Source organism: Myodes glareolus, chromosome 6 (assembly GCF_982192425.1).
Source record: "Myodes glareolus chromosome 6, mMyoGla1.1, whole genome shotgun sequence".
In the NCBI taxonomy this organism is placed as follows: domain Eukaryota; kingdom Metazoa; phylum Chordata; class Mammalia; order Rodentia; family Cricetidae; genus Myodes; species Myodes glareolus.
Window position 1 is genome coordinate 10,566,486 of NC_142031.1, and position 6,443 is coordinate 10,572,928.

Consider the following 6,443-nt stretch of genomic DNA (forward strand, 5'->3'; position numbering starts at 1 on the left):
AAAAATAAAGATAACTCTTTCTGTTCTCTCTCTTGGCATGTGCACATGTGTCTCTGTCTTTCTGTCTCTTTCTTTTTCTATGTCTCTGTGTGTCTGTCTGTCTCTCTCTCCTTTAAGTAATAAATGTTCAGCTTTATATTCACCTTTATGTCTATTTACTATGTCTTGTAAGCCTTTTATCCGCCGCCTGCTCACCCGCCTGCTTGGGTGACTCTCCCGGCCACATGGCAGCACCAGCCTGTCTGAGATGACCCACCTCTCTGCCGCTCGCCAGGGGGGAATCTGCACCATTCTGGCAGCCATCTCTGCCTGGCTCACTCTGCTCTGCGAGCCTGCCGGGATCACGCCAGCATTTTTTAAGGAATATTATTTGGTGCCTCGACTAGGATGTTCACCCACCCTGGATTGCCACCCGGGGCCAGAGCTCAGGCTTCAGGTGCCACCCAGGGCTCCGACCTCCCTCCTGGGACACTATCAGAACCAAGGACCTCCTCTACAATGACCCACATGTTTCATCTGCCTGGGCAGGTTCCTACGAACAGCACCAGTTTCTAATCATGAGTGTCCCCATTTTAGCCAGCTCAACTGCCCCTTTTGACTTGGGAATTGACTGCTGAGCTCACAGCAACCCCAGTATTTCTAGGGTCAGGGAGACTATCCCCAACCGTGGGTCTTCAAGGCCGTGGATGCTCCCTTTGCTTGCCTTCAATTATGGCTTGCATCCTCTGTTAAGCCCATGCTTGGGATGGCTTGGCTGTGGCCAGAACCCAGCACACCCACACCTGGGGGCCCGGGATCCTCAGTTCTTTCTCTTTCTCTTTTTTCATTCCTTTCCTTCCTTCTTTTTGTTCTCACGGTTGGCTGCTACAGTCCAGCCCAGCTGCTGCCTTCTGAGCAATCTGCCCGGAACCAGCTAGGCCCATAGCACCCCACATGTGGACCGCGAATGACCGGCCACATTGTCCTGGGAGTTCACTCCATCCGCATCTCACCTGAACGGGGAGCCGTTCTCGCTGTAGGTTTGAGATGCCATGGTTTTTGAGGGTTTTTCACAGCCTTGACAATGGGAAGCAAGCCGTCCCAGCCTAAATATGGCCTCATGCTTTGATGCCTTATGGAAAATCCTCCACACTTATCTGTCTTTCTTCAAAAAATGGCCTCATTATAACTTAGGGGGAAATTGTCTGTTTGCGGGGGTTTTCATGATTCAGGCTCTGCATAGCAATTGCCCATGGCGGGTGGCCCCCAGCTTTTAAAATTCTTGCTGGCTTTTCCATTCCAGCCATGGCATGGTGCAGTTTTTCTGGTTCCAGACTTGTGCTTCCCTCTGCAGCTTGTGGCATGGCATGGCAGCTCAGCAACAGGGCAGATCATGCCTTTAGGTCCCTCTCATTAAACTTAAAATCCTTACAGCTCAAAAATTGTAACTTTTTTCCTACAACATGTGGCCGCCACCATGTTCATTGGGGTCAGGTGACTTTATCGCTATCTTGACTGAGAGCCAGGTCACGTGACCAAGCTCTCCCATTCTTATGTATGCCCTGCCTGTCCCCCACTCCTCATTGTTCTCTGAAATCCTCTCATTAACTCTGTTACAGATGTTTTACACAATGACATGCTTTTGATCGGGCCCATCAAAAGCATGCATGTTGCCCAATTCTTGTTCATTCTTTCTATGTATAATAATTGTTCACTACATCTCATTTCAGGCTACAAAATCATAAGTCTCATATTTTAAACTGGTATGTACTTTTAACTTTCTTATATTTAATACTGAGCTGTTCTCTACCATTGTCAGTTCTGCCACTAATCTTATATTACAGTTTTTTTCCTTTCTTTCTGTCTTTTTACAAGTATGGATCTTACCTGTTAAGAGCCAGTACAGTCAAGCTGAGACCCAACCTTCCAGACAGATTCTATAATGTATACCTAATAAACAGCCTCAACTGCTCAGAGATCTGGAGAATGTGATATTTAAGTATTTAATTATTTAAAAAAAAACTTTTCGTAACAAAAAGAGACAGGTTGGCTCCTAGCAGCAGCACTCTGTTTCCTCCAAGAAGACAGAAGACAAATGGACACAGAACAACATCCATCTGCAGTTGCAGAGCAGCGTCCATCTGCAGTTTGCTTCGACTGGCAAACATTGACTATTGGGAAAAACTGCATTTCACTTAAACTGAAGACCTCCAGACATGGACAGAATCGCTGGAATCGACTGGAATCAAGTGCAACCTTCGCGACCATGGAGGAATCCAAAGAGTAGCTCTGGGTCCCAACCAAGTAAGGTCTCTGCCATTTTTTAATCAATAACTCAAATAAAAACCTTATCCTTCTCAAAGATCTCTGACAGTTTGATAGCTGAGAGGTTTTGCCAGGTTGTCTCACCAAATAAAAAATACTTTTCATTGTACAAAAATATGTCACAGTCATTATACAATGTATATGTCTAAAACTTCTGTTTTTACAAACCCAAGGAGTTCTTGTGAGTTCCAGGGTGCTGAATTAAAGAATACACCTTAAACAGGTCGGATACATCCCCCTCAATTCCCTGGTCCTAAAAACTTTTTTTCCTTAGTTTAACTTTGTCCTCTGTTCTGCCAATACCCTACCAGGTACAAGGATCACCAGACATTTCCATGCCACAGACACCTGTCGTGAGCAAAAACCAACTATGCCAGGATGTGACCAGCACCTAGCCTTCTCTCGGGTTCCTCCCCCAAAAGACGACACCCACAAATCAGCCGGAAGCAGTCTTGAGATTTCGGTGCCCCAATTCCTTCAAACTGTGGTGTCTAATCTCTTGCTTTTTATTATAAAAAGGATCCGGGAATGTTATTCCTTTTGGTCTCGGGACCCTTTAAGGGACAAGCCATGCCCACTCCCAGTGACTTCTGACCTCTTGTCGCTATTTTGTCCTCTTGCTGTTTTCCCTCTTGGCGTGTGCACATTTGTTTCTGTCTTTCTCTCTCCCTTTATCTGTTTCTGTCTTTCTTTCTCTCCCTCTCCTTCTCCCTCTCTCTCTCTCTCTCTCTCTCTCTCTCTCTCTCTCCCTCTCTCTCTCTCCCTCTCTCTCTGTCTCTCTCTGTCCCCTTCCCCTTTTCTTCCATAACCCCCGAATAAATATTTCACTCTCAAAAAAATAAAAATAAAATAAAATAAATAAAAAATAAAATATTTTTTTTAAAAAACTAAAAAAAATACTTGCAAGTCAATAAATGTAATTAAAATTTAAAAATGAGAAATATAAAGGGGGCAAACTACAGACAATGAAGAAATCCAGAGAATCATAGGAGCATACTTTTAAAACATATTCCAGGAAATTGAAAATTTAAAATAAATGAATAATTTTCTCAATAGGTTTCCATACCAAACTCAATATTAGATATACAGTTTTAATAGACCTACAAGTCCTAATAAAATAGAAGCTGTAATTATAAGTCTACCAAGGTGATGGATAGATTTGTGGTGATATGATATTAGTGCAGACTTGAACTAAATTTTCAAATAAGAATTAAAAACCATTCTTAAATTATTTCATAAGTCTAAAACAAAAGGAATATTGCCTAATTCATTTTATGAGGTACGGTTATTCTGATACAAAGAAATAGAAGGGACCAATAAAGAATAACAAAACCATATCATTGTGATAAACAGTGTAAAAATATTCAATAAAATACTTGTAAACAAAATCCATTATCTCATTAAAATTATCTGAGATAAGAGATGCAGGCACTGTTCAATATAAAAAACAAAGTAATGTATCAACAATATAAACACACTGAAAGAAAGAAGAAAGAGTTCACAATCATTTCGTTAGATGAGGAAAAGCCTTTGACAAAATCAACCACCAATTAATCTTAAAAGCCCTGGAAACAATAAGAATATAAGGTACATGCCTCAGTCTGATGAATGCAGTTCATAGCAAGTTCGGAGGCAGCATTAAGAATTTGTAATGCTGACTTCTTCATAACAAGTAGTTTTAATTCCCTTTTTTAATTTTGTAAGATAATATGAGTGCAAATGTTTTAACTGTAGAAATGGTAAACTATAGTTGAGATAGGAGTCCCACATCACAGTGAGAATGAAGAGCTTGCAATGACATAATTTGAGAGTTCTCTCTCTGCTGTTTGATTAGTTTGGCTAGGGGTTTGTCAATCTTGTTGTTTTTCTCCAAGAACCAACTTTTTGTTTCGTTGATTCTTTGGATTGTTCTCTGTGTTTCTATTTTGTTGATTTCAGCCCTCAATTTGATTATTTCCAGTCTTCTACTCCTCCTGGGTGAGTCTGCTTCTTTTCTTTTTCTAGACCTTTCAGGTATGCTGTTAAGTCTCCAATGTGTGCTTTCTCTGTTTTCTTTAATTGGGCACTTAGTGCTATGAACTTTCCTCTTAGCACTGCTTTCGTTGTGTCCCATAGGTTTAAGTATGTTGTGTCTTTATTTTCATTAAATTCAAGGAAGACTTTAATTTCTTTATTTCCTCCTTGACCAAGGGGTGATTCAGTAGTTAATTGTTCAGCTTCCATGAGTTTGTAGGCTTTCAGGTGTTAGAATTGTTATTGAATTCTAATTTTATTCCATAGTGATCCGACAAGACACAGGTGGTGACTATTATTTCTTAGGTCTTTTTGATTGGAAAATATTTTCTCAACCCTTTACTCTGAGGTAGTGTCTGTCTGTGAGGTTGAGGTGTGTTTCTTGTAAACCTCAGAATGTTGGATACTGTTTTTGGATCCATTCTCTTAGCCTGTGCTTTTTCATAGGTGAATTGAGTTCATCGATATTAATTGATATTAATGACCAGTGGATGTTAACTCCGGTTATTTATTTATTTATTTATTTATTTATTTATTTTTGGTGGTAGTGTTTGTACGTTTCCCTTCTTTGAGTTGTGCTGGTGGAAGAATGTCAAATGTCTATATTATTATTGATGCTGTTGGCTTCTTTGGGTTGTAGTTTTCCTTCTAGTACTTTCTGTATGGCTGGGTTTGTGGATACGTATTGTTTAGATCTGTTTTTGTCCTGGAATATCTTGTTTTCTCCATTGATGGTGAAAGAAAACTTTGCTGGGTATAGTAGTCTGGGCTTGCATTCATGGTCTCTTAGTTTCTGCAGCACATCTATCCAAGACCTTCTGGCTTTCATGGTTTCTATTGAAAAGTCAAGTGTAATTCTGATAAGTTTACCTTTATATGTTACTTGACCCTTCTCCCTTGCAGCTCTAAATATTCTTTCTTTATTTTGTATGTTTTTTGTTTTGATTATTAAATGGTGATGGGATTTTTTTGATCCAGTCTATTTGGCATTCTGTATACTTCTTGTATACAGAACATTCATAGGAATATCCCTCTTTAGGTTGGGAAAGTTTTCTTCTGTAATTTTGTTGAATATATTTCCTGGGACATTGAGCTGTAGAATTCACATTCTTCTACCCCTATTATTCTTAGGTTTGGTCTGTTCATGGTGTCCCAGATTTCCTGGATGTGTTGTGATAAGAATTTGTTGGATATGCTGTTTTCTTGGTCAATGAGTTTATTTCCTCTTTAGTATCTTCAGTGCCTGAGATTCTTTCTTCTATCTCTGGTATTCTGTTGGTTATACTTGTCTCTGTAGTTCCTGTTCATTTACCCAGATTTTCCATATCCTGCCATCCCTCGGTTTGTGTTTTCTTTATTGCCATCATTTCAGTCTTTAAGTCTTGAACTATTTCCATTACCCGTTTTATTGCTTTTTCTTATTTTTCTTGGGTATCTTTGAGAGATTTATTAATTTCTTCTATCTTTTTGTTTGTCTTCTTATCCATTTCTTTAAAGGCATTTTTCACATCCTGTTTAAGGGCCTCTATTATTTTCATAATGTTATGTTTAAAGTCGACTTTTTTCTACTTTTTCTGGAATAGGGTTTTCAAGTCTTCCTGTTGTGTGTTCACTGACTTCTGGTATTGTCATGCAGCTTTTCAGGTTGTTGGAGGAATTCTTGCATTGGTGCCTGCCCATCTCTTCCTTCAAATGCAGTCAGGAGAGTCTTGGTGTCTTGGTCCAATCTTTTCTGCGACTGACTGTGTACTTGGAGGATTTTCTTGGTCTGCCCTCTCTTAGGTCCCCTCAGCACTGGAGCAGGCTCTCAGATCCCCTCCACCCTGAAGCAGGCTGTGCTGGTAGATCTAAGGACCCCACAGATGGAAAGGAATGCTTGGGGGCAAGATGGGATGAGGTAACTAGAGAAAGCCAGTAGCAGAGGAGACAACCCACTGAATGGCCAGAAAAATTTAGGGAAATGGAGGGGGCTGTACTCCATTCCTGGGACTTCCAGGCTAGGTGGGCACACTTACTCCTCTGGATGGATCTCCTCAGTGCAGGAGCAGGAACTCTGGCTGGGTCAAGGACCTCACAGACAAAAGGGCAGGCTTGGGGGAGGCAAAGTCGTGTGGAACAAAGAAGCC